Here is a 15,313-nt window from a genome sequence, read left to right as displayed (position 1 = left end):
AGAAGCACAAGCATTTCGCTACACTCGCATTAACATCTGATAACCATGTGTATGTGACAACTACAATTTGATTTGATTTGATTTGAATAACAGGGGCTACAACAAAACATGCTAACCTCTCACCATTACCAATAACAGAGGCTACAAAAAAACATGCTAACCTCTCTCCATTACCAATAACAGAGGCTACAACAAAACATGCTAACCTCTCTCCATTACCAATAACAGAGGCTACAACAAAACATGCTAACCTCTCACCATTACCAATAACAGAGGCTACAAGAAAACATGCTAACCTCTCTCCATTACCAATAACAGAGGCTACAACAAAACATGCTAACCTCTCACCATTACCAATAACAGAGGCTACAAGAAAACATGCTAACCTCTCTCCATTACCAATAACAGAGGCTACAACAAAACATGCTAACCTCTCACCATTACCAATAACAGAGGCTACAACAAAACATGCTAACCTCTCACCATTACCAATAACAGAGGCTACAACAAAACATGCTAACCTCTCACCATTACCAATAGCAGAGAGGGTCTGATATTTTTGCCTCTATAACTTTGTTATTCATCATCATTCTCGATTCATTCATGATTATTCATAATCATGGTAGCATCCACATGAATGTAGAAGTGATCAGAAACATCTTCTATTCTTACTGACAATACAAGTGAAGTGACTCCAAAATGACAGGACATTATTCACCATTCAGTTTCTATCAGGAAAAACATCATCCAAAACACAACCAAGACAAACTGCAAATGCATTTAACAAGTTAGTAGAATCACAAGCTTGATGTAATCACTGCAGGCATGGAATATGGGACCAAATACTAAACTTATGACTACTTTAATTTGTATAAATAATTAAGACTTTTTCAACTGGGACAACTAGAGACATGAAGTGCTTTGATTTCCAAACAGTAAAATATATGTTTATGAAAACCTTTAAATAAAAGGGGACATTCTGTACTGTCACCTAATATGAAACATTCTATCTCAAATCCAAAATGCTGGAGCATAGCGCCACATTTAAAACTGTAAGCTTCACTGTCCAAATACATATGGTGTGAACTATGTGTGGCTGGTAAACACATGTGGATCTGGTGAACAGTTATCACTTGTTGACCAACTACAGGAATACTGACCTCAGAGTCTCCAGTTTACAGTGGGGATTCCCCAGTCCAGCAGAGAGCAGCTTCACCCCTGAATCCTTCAGGTCATTGTTACTCAGATCCAGCTCTCTCAGGTGTGAGGGGTTTGACCTCAGAGCTGAGACCAGAGAAGCACAGCCTTCCTCTGTGACTCCACAGCCTGACAGCCTGACAAAGAGATCATCATGATTTCATAAACACACTGTTAATTTAACGAGTAGTGTAGAAGGACAATGGCAGATGCATTTGGTTTATTCTCCCAAACAACATATAGATTAATCTTCTGTCTTCTAGAATTGTATGGTAATATTGTTATACTAATGTGAAAATCACATGATTAGTTCTTATATGTAATTTTATTTACTCACAGAGCAGCTCTGGAGGCTTTGACCACTGGCAGCAGCCTCAGAAGACCTTCCTCTGATCTGGAGTATTTCTTCAGGTCAAACACATCCAGCTCCTTTTCTGAAGTCAGCAACACAAAGACCAGAGCTGACCACTGTGCAGGTGACAGGTTGGGTTTTGAGAGACTTCCTGATCTCAGGTATCTTTGGATCTCCTCCACTAGAGAATGGTCATTCAGTTCATTCAGACAGTGGAACAGATTGATGCTCCTCTCTGGAGAGAGATTTTCCCCGATCTTCTCCTTGATGTACTTGACTGTTTCTTCATGGCTCTGTGAGCTGCTTCTTGTCTTTGTCAGCAGACCTCGTAAGTACTTCTGATTGGACTCCAGTGAGAGGCCCAGAAGGAAGCGGAGGAAAAGGTCCAGGTTTCCCGTCTCACTTTGTAAGGCTTTATCCACAGCACTTTTGTAGAAAGTAACTTCAGACTCGTCTTTTGTTTGCAGTTTGTCAATTAAATTCTCATTGTTGTTGATGAATGAGAGGAACACATATACAGCAGCCAGAAACTCCTGAATGCTCAGATGAACAAAGCAGTACACCTTGTCCTGGTACAGACCATATTCCTCTTTAAAGAGCTGTGTGCACAATCCTGAGTACACTGAGGCTTCACTGACATCAATGCCAGCCTCTTTCAGGTCTTCTTCATAGAAAATCAGATTGCTCTTCACAAGCTGTTGAAAAGCCAGTTTTCCCAGTGACAAAATGCCCTCTTTATTCCAGTGTGGACCTGTCTCTTCTTTCCCAAGATACTTTTCATTCTTCTGTTTGGTATGAAACACCACAAGGTGTGTGTACATCTCAGTCAGAGTCTTGGGCATCTCTTCTCTCTTATGTTTCAGCATGGGTTCAAGGACTGTTGCAGCAATCCAACAGAAGGCTGGAATGTGGCACATGATGTGGAGGCTCCTTGACGTCTTTATGTGTGAGATGATTCTGCTGGCCAGGTCCTCATCACTGAATCTCTTCCTGAAGTACTCCTCCTTCTGTGGGTCATTGAAGCCTCGTACCTCTGTCACCTGGTCAACACACCCTGAAGGGATCTTATTGGCTGCTGCAGGTCGGGTAGTTATCCAGAGGAGAGCAGAGGGAAGCATATTTCCCTTGATGAGATTTGTCAGCAGAACATCCACTGAGGTTGACTCTGTGACGTCACAACAGATCTTGTTCTTCTGGAAGTCTAGGGGCAGTCGGCACTCATCCAGACCGTGAAAGATTAACAGAACTTTGAACTTGTCGTAGTTGGAGATTCCTGATTGTTTGGTTTCCATTGAGAAGTGATTGAGAAGTTCAATCAAAGTGAGATTTTCACCTTTCATCAAATTCAGCTCCCGGAAAGGGAATGGAAATACAAATTGGACATCCTGATTTGCTTTTCCTTCAGCCCAGTCCAGAATGAACTTCTGCACAGAGACTGTTTTTCCAATGCCAGCGACTCCCTTTGTCAGCACAGTTCTGATAAGTTTGTCTTGTCCAGTTAAGGGTTTGAAGATGTCGTTACATTTGATTGCAGTCTCTGGTCTTGCTTGTTTCCTGGTTGTTGTCTCAATCTGTCTCAGCTCATGTTCATTATTGACCTCTCCTGTTCCACCCTCTGTGATGTAGAGCTCTGTGTAGATCTTATTGAGAAGTGTTGGGTTTCCTTGTTTAGCGATCCCCTCAAATACACATTTAAACTTCTTCTTCAGATTAGATTTGAGTTCACGTTGGCAAATCACAGCAGGATCATCTGAATCTAGAAATAACACATAGGATATTAATATTACATCTGTTTTAATGCCTACAGTATTGTAGGACTGTGATAAAGTTTTAAATTATAATTATTTATTCTCTTAATCTTAACTGACTGTATAAATGTGCAAATGTTTTCATAATCATTACAGACTGGTGTGACTGATTATATTATTATTGGTATTATTGATGGTATTATTAATGTTGTCTCTCTCTCTCTAAATTAATCACCACAACACATCCCTGCTGCTACTTGATGAGGTCACTAGGTGTTGTGTTAAGTCTGCTACAATATCATTGAGTTACACAGCTACTTTAGCTGTACTTTAGCTACAGCTTTTAAATGTTATAAAACAGCATTCAACATGAGGCAGACAGCTCTTACATTTCTCCAGTGTGTCAGCAAACTCATTCTGGTTCATTTTCCTCAGGACGTGCAGTGTGATCTTCAGAGCCCCCTCTCTGGCACTGCTCTCCTGCTTCTCATCTTCAGCGTCCACCACTTCCTTATCCTGCTTCTGACTCTCAAAGCCTTCTGGGAGTTCTGGACTAAGAATCCTCTTGAACATCTTCAGCTCGTTCTTCACAAATGTCATAATTTTCTCTTCAAGCAACTGAAATAAATCAAGTAAATAAGTTAAGCAAGAGAATAAATGTTTCTCATTAACACATTAAATGAATGATTGACAGATCAACTTTACTTGAGGTAAACAAAAACAAATGTACATAACAGGACCACATACACTGAATATGGAGTCCAGGTCTATTTGATGACTCTGGGAAGACTGACCACTGAGAATCTCTGACTCTGATCTCTCCTGTTGGTTTCTGTTGACAAAACATGAGATTACATCTCCTCATCCAGGGAGTGCACACACACACACACACACACACACACACACACACACACACACACACACACACACACACACACACACACACACACACACACACACACACACACACACACACACACACACACACACACACACACACACACAGGGAATGTTGTGTTTGTTTAATATGGTTTTAGGACTATGAAAATGGAAAAAAGGATTAGCCTATGGATTATGAAAACATCAAAAAGAAATTGGAAAATGGGAGAGAAATGACTAGAGACAGTGTTGTTTAACTCACTGACCATGACCCATGAGTTCTTCTTACCTTTGTTCAGTAGAAAAGTCTCCCTCTCTAAAGGATATAGGTTGTTCTATAGACCGGTCACTCTTCGTGGACACACAGCTGGGTACAGGGGAGGCTGGTCTCTCCTGCTTGATTGGGCTTCAACACAACAGAGACAAACATTACATCTCTCATCTACTCTGAGCTCAGATTGGGAAACATAAGAAGAGTTTCATTCCTAAACGCAAAATATCAATTTTCAGAAATGTTGGTAAATTAGCTTTTATTGTTTAAAGCATTTCTGAAAGAGATTGGTGTGTTTTTTCACTATTTAATCATGGCATGGGATTGTTCAATGACAGACATGTATTTGTTTAAAATCTATCACTTTATGGTTTCATTTCAGAGGGACAAATAATAATATTTCTTTACAAAATGCTATATATCTGCCTCACTCTCAACTGTGAACGACTGTTTCGATCTTATGTAGTTTTTTAAATGTCAGCTACATAGGTCTACCTCACATCTTTTATTTAGCTTAACAATATGACATCTCTGATGTAAATGAACATGGCTCATTCTATACTGTCAGCTAATTCCAAGGTACATCACAGAAAGAAAGACAATGTAATTTTTGTCAGAACAGAATGGCCACATAGATCATCTTTAGCATTGATAAGTAGAAGAGGCCATGGAGAAAGGAGCTTGGAATCTGTGCCAAAATGGAACACATAAAGGAGACTGAAAATGGAACACATAAATGAGACTGAAAATGGAACACATAAAGGAGACTGAAAATGGAACACATAAAGGAGACTGAAAATGGAACACATAAAGGAGACTGAAAATGGAACACATAAAGGAGACTGAAAATGGAACACATAAATGAGACTGAAAATGGAACACATAAAGGAGACTGAAAATGGAACACATAAATGAGACTGAAAATGGAACACATAAAGGAGACTGAAAATGGAACACATAAATGAGACTGAAAATGGAACACATAAAGGAGACTGAAAATGGAACACATAAAGGAGTCTGAAAATGGAACACATAAATGAGACTGAAAATGGAACACATAAAGGAGACTGAAAATGGAACACATAAAGGAGACTGAAAATGGAACACATAAATGAGACTGAAAATGGAACACATAAAGGAGACTGAAAATGGAACACATAAAGGAGACTGAAAATGGAACACATAAAGGAGACTGAAAATGGAACACATAAATGAGACTGAAAATGGAACACATAAATGAGACTGATTGTATCAACAATCAAGAGGTTGCCAAAGAGTGGAGGACTGAGATGAGACAATATGTGGGTCTAATTAACCCCTTACACTTGGGAATTGGCCTAAATGGACACCGCTGAATTGAAATGTTTCCTACTGTCAAGCCCTGGCCTTAGTTATCTTTGTTTTCTTTATTATTTTAGTTAGGTCAGGGTGTGACATGGGGGATGTTTGTGTGTTTTTGTCTAGTCAAGGGTGCTTGTATTGTCTAGGGGGTTTTGGTAGAGTTGATGGGGTTGTGTTCAGTGTAGGTGTTTAGGTCTATGGTTGCCTGAGTGGTTCTCAATCAGAGACAGCTGTCTATCGTTGTCTCTGATTGGGAGCCATATTTAAGGGAGCCATAGGCATTAGCCAGGTTGTGGGTATTTGTCTATGTCTAAACGTTAGTAGCTTGTGTCTGCACTTTCGTTTTGTAGCTTCACGGTCGTTTGTTGTTTTTGCTAGTTTGTAAAAGTGTTTTGTTTCGTGTTCATCTTCGTCAATAAAAGATGTATTCGTATCACGCTGCACCTTGGTCCTCTCTTCCACAGAAAGACGATCGTGACAGAATTACCCACCACACCAGGACCAAGCAGCGTGTTAAGCAGCAGCAGGAACAACATACACAGGATTCATGGACTTGGGAGGAAATACTGGACGGTAAGGGACCTTGGGCACAACCGGGAGAATATCGCCTCCCTCGTGAAGAGCTGGAGGCAGCTAAAGCCGAGAGGAGGCGATATGAGGAGGCAGCACGGAAGCGAGGCTGGAAGCCTGAGAGTCAAACCCAAAAATTTCTTGGGGGGGAGGCTACAAGGGAGTGTGGGGAAGTCAGGTAGGAGACCTGCGCCAACTCCCCGTGCTTACCGTGGGAAGCGAGAGTACGGGCAGACACCGTGTTATGCGGTAGAGCGCACGGTGTCTCCTGTACGTGTGCATAGCCCGGTGCGGTACATTCCAGCTCCTCGTATCGGCCGGGCTAGATTGGGCATTGAGCCAGGTGCCATGAAGCCGGCTCAACGTGTCTGGTCTCCAGTGCGTCTCCTCGGGCCGGCATACATGGCACCAGCCTTACGCATGGTGACCCCGGTTCGCCAACACAGCCCAGTGCGGGTTATTCCACCTGCCCGCACTGGTCGGGCTACGGGGACCATTCAACCAGGTAAGGTTGGGCAGGCTCAGTGCTCAAGGGAGCCAGTACGCCTGCACGGTCCGGTATATCCGGCGCCACCTCCCCGCCCCAGCCCAGTACCACCAGTGCCAACACCACGCACCAGGCTTCCAGTGCGTCTCCAGAGCCCTGTTCCTCCTCCACACACTCGCCCTATGGTGCGTGTCTCCAGCCCGGTACCACCAGTTCCGGCACCACGCACCAAGCCTCCTGTGCGTCTCCAAAGTCCTGTGCGTCCTGTTGCTGCTCCCCGCACTAGCCTTGAGGTGCGTGTCCTTAGCCCGGTACCTCCAGTTCCAGTACCATGCACCAGGCCTACTGTGCGCCTCAGCCGGCCAGAGTCTGCCGTCTGCCAAGCGCTATCTGAGCTGCCTGCCTGCCCAGAGCCGTCTGCGCTGTCCGTCTGCCCAGCGTCGCCTGCATTGCCTGTCTGCCCAACGCCGTCTGAGGTGTCCGTCTGCCCAACGCCGCCTGCGCTGCCCGTCTGCCCAGCACCGTCTGAGCTGCCCGTCTGTCCTGAGCCTTCAAAGACGCCCGTCTGTCCTGAGCGTTCAAAGCCGCCCGTCTGTCCTGAGCCTTCAGAGCCGTCCGTCAGTCAGGAGCCGCTAGAGTCGTCCGTCAGTCAGGAGCAGCCAGAGCCGCCCGCCAGTCAGGATCTGCCAGAGCCGCCCGCCAGTCAGGAGCAGCCAGAGCCGCCCGCCAGTCAGGAGCAGCCAGAGCCGCCCGCGAGTCAGGATCTGCCAGAGCCGCCCGCCAGTCAGGATCTGCCAGAGCCGCCCGCCAGCCAGGATCTGCCAGAGCCGCCCGCCAGCCAGGAGCTGCCCCTCAGTCCGGAGCTGCCCCTCAGTCCGGAGCTGCCCCTCAGTCCGGAGCTGCCCCTCAGTCCAGTGGCGCCTTCTAGGATGGTATTCAGGCCAGGACTCGCTGAAAGGGTCGCCGCTCCAGAGGCGCCACCAAAGCAGGTAGTGACTAACGTGAAGTGGGGGTCACGTCCCGCACCCGAGCCGCCGCCATAAGAAGGCCCACCCGGACCCTCCCCTTCTGTGTCAGGTTTGCGGCCGGAGTCCGCACCTTTGGTGGGGGGGGGGGTACTGTCACGCCCTGGCCTTAGTTATCTTTGTTTTCTTTATTATTTTAGTTAGGTCAGGGTGTGACATGGGGGATGTTTGTGTGTTTTTGTCTAGTCGAGGGTGTTTGTAGTGTCTAGGGGGTTTTGGTAGATTTTATGGGGTTGTGTTCAGTGTAGGTGTTTAGGTATGTCTATGGTTGTCTGAGTGGTTGTCAATCAGACAGCTGTCTATCGTTGTCTCTGATTGGGAGCCATATTTAAGGCAGCCATAGGCATTAGCCAGGTTGTGGGTATTTGTCTATGTCTAAACGTTAGTAGCTTGTGTCTGCACTTTCGTTTTGTAGCTTCACGGTCGTTTGTTGTTTTTGCTAGTTTGTAAAAGTGTTTTGTTTCGTGTTCATCTTCGTCAATAAAAGATGTATTCGTATCACGCTGCGCCTTGGTCCTCTCTTCCACAGAAAGACGATCGTGACACCTACAGAATAAATATTTAAAGCATATGCATAACCATGGTAGCAATTAAAAGGGAACAGTTTAAAGAGTTTCATTCCAAAAAGCTATATATCCATTTTCATAAATGTTCATAAATTAGCTGTTATTGTTTAAAGGAATTGGTGTGTTTTTTCACTATCAAATCATGGCTTGGTGTTGTTCAATGACAGTACTACTGCAGTTGCTAAATAATTCCAATAGATGGCAGCATAAAACCACAAATGACATTTCAGAAGATTAGTTTAGTTTTCTCCCTGGATACACCACCACTCCCCCTCACAGGAAAACTCCTGTGTGCTTCTTTCTGTCCCTTTCCAAACTGCTAACTAAAGAGGAAGGACTGAAAAAGCATTTAACAGATTACTGTGAAGGAATATAATGATTATTCATGTTTTTAATCAGCTGTTTTTATGCTCATGTTTTGTAATTATACTTCATTAATATAACGATTATCAATAAGCCAGAACATTAATTCAGTCATCTCATCAAGGGAAATATGCTTCCCTCTGCTCTCCTCTGGATAATATTTTCCAGGTACATTCACTGTCAAATTCATCAACCAGCATCGACCCGCTCTGCCTTCTCTTGCTAGTAGTCAACTCAGCCCCGCTAAAAGGCTGGTGTCGTCACTCTGCCTTCTCCAGGGGCATGTTGAGGTAAATTTACTAACCTGGAGGGTTGAATTATGTAATTTATTGGTGGGCTGGAAGACGCACTCTTGTCTTTTCTATTCCGAGGTTGTTTACTCACAATATCAGATATTAAGATGTTTTTATATAATGAATGTTTACTGAGGTTGAGACAGACAGACAGACAGACAGACAGACAGACAGACAGACAGACAGACAGACAGACAGACAGACAGACAGACAGACAGACAGACAGACAGACAGACAGACAGACAGACAGACAGACAGACAGACAGACAGACAGACAGACAGACAGACAGACAGACCATGAGGGAATACTGTGTTTGTTTAATATTGTTTTAGGACTATGAAATTGGAAAAAAGGATTAGCCTATGGATTATGAAACAACAAAAATAAATGGGAAAATGGGAGAGAAATGACTAGAGACAGTGTTGTTTAACTCACTGACCATGACCCATGAGTTCTTCTTACCTTTGTTCAGTAGAAAAGTCTCCCTCTCTAAATGATATAGGTTGTTCTATAGACCGGTCACTCTTCATGGACACACAGCTGGGTACAGGGGAGGCTGGTCTCTTCTGCTTGATTGGGCTTCAACACAACAGAGACAAACATTACATCTCTCATCTACTCTGAGCTCAGATGGGGAAACATAAGAGTTTCATTCCAAAACGCTATATATCCATTTTCAGAAACATTCATAAATTATCTTTTATTGTTTTGTTAAATTATTAAAGAGATTGGTGGGTTTTTTCACTATCTAATCATGGCAGGGGGTTGTTCAATGACAGACATGTATATGTTTAAAATCTATCACTTGATGGTTTCATTTCAGAGGGACAAATAATCATGTTTTTTTGCAAAATGCTATATATCTGCCTCACTCTCAGAGAAATCAGTAGTACTACTAGGTTTTATACAGTAAAAATATATATCTGCCTCACTCTCAGTGAAATCAGTAGTACTGCTAGGTTTTACACAGTGAAATGTGACCGACCGGCTCGATTCGGTCTTAAGTAGCAACATTTGAAATTGTGTTTTTCACATTGGATAAAAGTAGAGACTCAGAGCTAGAAAATAGTATAAATACACTTTATAAATTTACTAACCGGGAGGGTTGAATTATGTAATTTATTGGTGGGCTGGAAGAAGCACTCTTGTCTTTTCTATTCCGAGGTTGTTTACTCGCAATATCAGATATTAAGATGATTTTCATAATACATGTATACTAAGGTTGATGTTCTGACTAGTGATAATTTACCCGGTGTTCAATACCTGCTATGGTCCAAAAAAATTTGCTCTCCCAAAAGCAACACAGCCCTAATACAAGATATATAGCTAACTAAAGTAATGAGTGACCACTAGAAAATCATGGGACATATAGTCTTTGGTTGCATGCTATTTTATGTCAATCATATTGCTGCTTGTAGCCTATAACTGATGATTCATGGTATTATGCTGCCATCTATTGGAAATATTTAGCAATTAAAAGTTATTAATTCACATACAGACATTGTTGAGGCAGCTGAGAAATAAAGTGTATTTTCTTGTTAATTCCTTAGATCTCAAACCTGCCCCATCTATCCCACGCCAAATGCTGGACTTTCACATAGAGATTACCAGGTCACCCAGTTCAAACCACATTTGAAAAATAAAACTGTCTTGTTTATCAAGTGTTCTGCATTGACATAATAAACATAATAAAATAACAAAACAAAAAGTAGACAGGTTTTGATTAACAAAATAATCAAAATTATATTTAGTACCTCTGGCAGTCTCTATGGGGGTACCACAGGGTTCAATTATTGGGCCAACTCTTTTCTCTGTATGTATCAACGATGTTGCTCTTGCTGCGGGTGATTCCCTGATCCACCTCTACGCAGACGACACCATTCTGTATACATCTGGCCATTCTTTGGACACTGTGTTAACTATCCTCCAAACATGCTTCAATGCCATACAACACTCCTTCCGTGGCCTCCAACTGCCCGCACCCACCCACCCGACTAGCATCACTACTCTGGACGGTTCTGACTTAGAAGATGTGGACAACTACAAATACCTAGGTGTCTGGCTAGACTGTGAACTCTCCTTCCAGACCCATATTAAACATCTCCAATATTAAATCTAGAATCGGCTTCCTATTTCGCAACAAAGCTTCCTTCACTCACGTCGCCAAACGTACCCCCGTAAAACTGACCATCCTACCGATCCTCGACTTCGGTGATGTCATTTACAAAATAGCTTCCAATACTCTACTCAGCAAACTGGATGCAGTTTATCACAGTGCCATCCGTTTTGTCACCAAAGCCCCTTATACCACCCACCACTGCGACCTGTATGCTCTAGTCGGCTGGCCCTCGCTACATATTCGTCGCCAGACCCACTGGCTCCAGGTCATCTATAAGTCCATGCTAGGTAAAGCTCCGCCTTATCTCATCTCACTGATCACGATAACAACACCCACCCGTAGCACGCGCTCCAGCAGGTATATCTCACTGGTCATCCCCAAAGCCAACACCTCATTTGGCCGCCTTTCCTTACAGTTCTCTGCTGCCAAAGACTGGAACGAATTGCAAAAATCGCTGAAGCTGGAGACTTATATTTCCCCCACTAACTTTAAACATCAGCTATCTGAGCAGGTAACTGATCGCTGCAGCTGTACATAGCCCATCTGTAAATAGCACACCCAATCTACCTATCTCATCCCCATATTGTTTTATTTACTTTTCTGCTCTTTTGCACACCAGTATTTCTACTTGCACATCACCATCTGCTCATCTATTGCCCCAGTGTTAATTTCCTTAAATTGTAATTACTTCGCAACTATGGCCTATTTATTGCCTTACCTCCTCATGCCATTTGCACACACTGTATATAGACTTTATTTTTCTCCTATTGTGTTATTGACTGTACACTTGTTTATTCCATGTGTAACTCTGTGTTGTTGTTTGTGTCGCACTGATTTGCTTTATCTTGGCCAGGTCGCAGTTGTACGTAAATGAGAGCTTGTTTTCTAGTAGCTTACCTGGTTAAATAAAGGTGAAATTACCTTTTTTTTTATATATATATATAAAATTGTATTTACTTACATAATATTATTACTAAAATAGTTTCTAAACGTTTTCTAGGCTACCCTACCCTAGAATTAGGGTTAGGGGTTATGGAAAAATAGGTAATACGTAGGGTTAGAGTTGCTGTATAGGACTTTGTGACATCTGCTGATGTAAAAAGGGCTTAATAAATACATTTGATTGATTGTTACGTTCAGGGTTTTTAAGGCAAAAAACAGTATTGGTTTATGGCTCTCTAGCCCCTCCCTGTGGCCTTCTGTGTGTACTACATAACTCATTCACGACACCTGCTAGGCTCATAATCTGAGGTAGCAACTGTGTCAGATCTACAAATCAATGAGCTAGACCTGTCCATTTGGTTTGCAACTCAGTGAACCTGCACAGCATTCACTCAATTCGATGCCTTCAAATTAAGATTTCGATGCATGTCAAATTACCCAGCAGCCATTTAGAAACAACAAGTAGTCAAAAAAAGTGTTTTTTGTTAATTAAACAATGTCTTCTGTCTGTTTAAATTGGCCACATCTTGAAAAAGAGGACAGGGACATGCGTTTTGTTTAGGTGGTATACCTTTTTCTGAAAACAAATATGGTTAACCATGACCAGAAACTGTTTAATGTTTAGGACTGTGGGTCACAACAACATGTACCCAGGCAAACAGTGATCGCACTCACAAAGTAGCTGTAACCCTGTTAGTAATATGTTATCTGAGGTAAGTCTGCAATATATATAGAACCCTTAGTGAAGTAGGCATTGTGATGCAGAACAATGCGCTGGGAATAGAACGTTCAAAAGGAGAGTTGGTGCCACGGTGCTCAATAGAACTAATAGGAGCTGGCAGGGTGATAAATGACCTGAAATAAGACCTGTTGTTTCACAATTACCTCATAACTAGGGGTATATTGGTAATGTTATGAAACTGGGCTTCTTGACGGATGCAATGAACTAGCTTTAATCAGAAAGAAACGTTGTTAAAAATCAAATGTGTCCAGCGTAATTGAGGCACCCCAAAAATAATATTAAAAAGTTTGGTCCTTGGACACAGAGGGGTTAAACACTAAAGTTACCGTCCATCTAGTGAAGAGAGGAGAACTGGACAGAGGTAGCCAGCATTCGTCAACGAGAGAGGGAGAAGCCCTCCACAGGATTTAACAGGTGGAAGAAACAACCGGGGAGCTCCATCGGTCCACAAGAAATGCAGGCAGCCGGAAATGATGTAGTGGTAGCTAGGATAACTAGAATGCTGCTGGTATAGTAGGGTTCTATATATATTCTATATATACTGTAAACTCAGACACTTCCTAACCTCCTATAAAGGGTTCTATATATATTCTATATATACTGTATACTCAGACACTTCCTAACCTCCTATAAAAGGTTATATATATATTCTATATATACTGTATACTCAGACACTTCCTGACCTCCTATAAAGGGTTATATATATATTCTATATATACTGTATACTCAGACACTTCCTAACCTCCTATAAAGGGTTCTATATATATTCTATATATACTGTATACTCAGACACTTCCTAACCTCCTATAAAGGGTTCTATATATATTCTATATATACTGTATACTCAGACACTTCCTAACCTCCTATAAAGGGTTCTATATATATTCTATATATACTGTATACTCAGACACTTACTAACCTCCTATAAAGGGTTCTATATATATTCTATATATACTGTATACTCAGACACTTCCTAACCTCCTATAAAGGGTTCTATATATATTCTATATATACTGTAAACTCAGACACTTCCTAACCTCCTATAAAGGGTTCTATATATATTCTATATATACTGTATACTCAGACACTTCCTAACCTCCTATAAAGGGTCTATATATATTCTATATATACTGTATACTCAGACACTTCCTAACCTCCTATAAAGGGTTCTATATATATTCTATATATACTGTAAACTCAGACACTTCCTAACCTCCTATAAAGGGTTCTATATATATTCTATATATACTGTATACTCAGACACTTCCTAACCTCCTATAAAAGGTTATATATATATTCTATATATACTGTATACTCAGACACTTCCTGACCTCCTATAAAGGGTTATATATATATTCTATATATACTGTATACTCAGACACTTCCTAACCTCCTATAAAGGGTTCTATATATATTCTATATATACTGTATACTCAGACACTTCCTAACCTCCTATAAAGGGTTCTATATATATTCTATATATACTGTATACTCAGACACTTCCTAACCTCCTATAAAGGGTTCTATATATATTCTATATATACTGTATACTCAGACACTTCCTGACCTCCTATAAAGGTTTCTATATATATTCTATATATACTGTATACTCAGACACTTCCTAACCTCCTATAAAGGGTTCTATATATATTCTATATATACTGTAAACTCAGACACTTCCTAACCTCCTATAAAGGGTTCTATATATATTCTATATATACTGTATACTCAGACACTTCCTAACCTCCTATAAAAGGTTATATATATATTCTATATATACTGTATACTCAGACACTTCCTGACCTCCTATAAAGGGTTATATATATATTCTATATATACACTGTATACTCAGACACTTCCTAACCTCTTATAAAGGGTTCTATATATATTCTATATATACTGTATACTCAGACACTTCCTAACCTCCTATAAAGGGTTCTATATATATTCTATATATACTGTATACTCAGACACTTCCTAACCTCCTATAAAGGGTTCTATATATATTCTATATATACTGTATACTCAGACACTTCCTAACCTCCTATAAAGGGTTCTATATATATTCTATATATACTGTATACTCAGACACTTCCTAACCTCCTATAAAGGGTTCTATATATATTCTATATATACTGTATACTCAGACACTTCCTGACCTCCTATAAAGGGTTATATATATATATTCTATATATACTGTATACTCAGACACTTCCTAACCTCCTATAAAGGGTTCTATATATATTCTATATATACTGTATACTCAGACACTTCCTAACCTCCTATAAAGGGTTCTATATATATTCTATATATACTGTATACTCAGACACTTCCTAACCTCCTATAAAGGGTTCTATATATATTCTATATAGACTGTATACTCAGACACTTCCTAACCTCCTATAAAGGGTTCTATA

The 15,313-nt window shown here is 41.2% G+C and overlaps 1 long non-coding RNA gene across 1 annotated transcript; it reads right to left on the bottom strand.

Annotated features, from left to right (window-relative positions):
- Window positions 1–4,080: 4,080 nt before the first annotated feature.
- Window positions 4,081–9,669, bottom strand: LOC120042110. Its single transcript, XR_005476035.1, has 3 exons — window positions 9,556–9,669; window positions 4,466–4,582; window positions 4,081–4,129 (listed from the first exon to the last, which is right to left on the bottom strand). It is a non-coding gene; the product is annotated as an uncharacterized LOC120042110 (long non-coding RNA).
- Between the last annotated feature and the right edge of the window lie 5,644 nt (window positions 9,670–15,313).

Source organism: Salvelinus namaycush, unplaced genomic scaffold, assembly GCF_016432855.1.
Source record: "Salvelinus namaycush isolate Seneca unplaced genomic scaffold, SaNama_1.0 Scaffold612, whole genome shotgun sequence".
Classification (NCBI taxonomy): Eukaryota; Metazoa; Chordata; class Actinopteri; order Salmoniformes; family Salmonidae; genus Salvelinus; species Salvelinus namaycush.
Note: the sequence above shows the minus strand (reverse complement) of the source record. Positions and strands in the feature narration are given on the sequence as shown.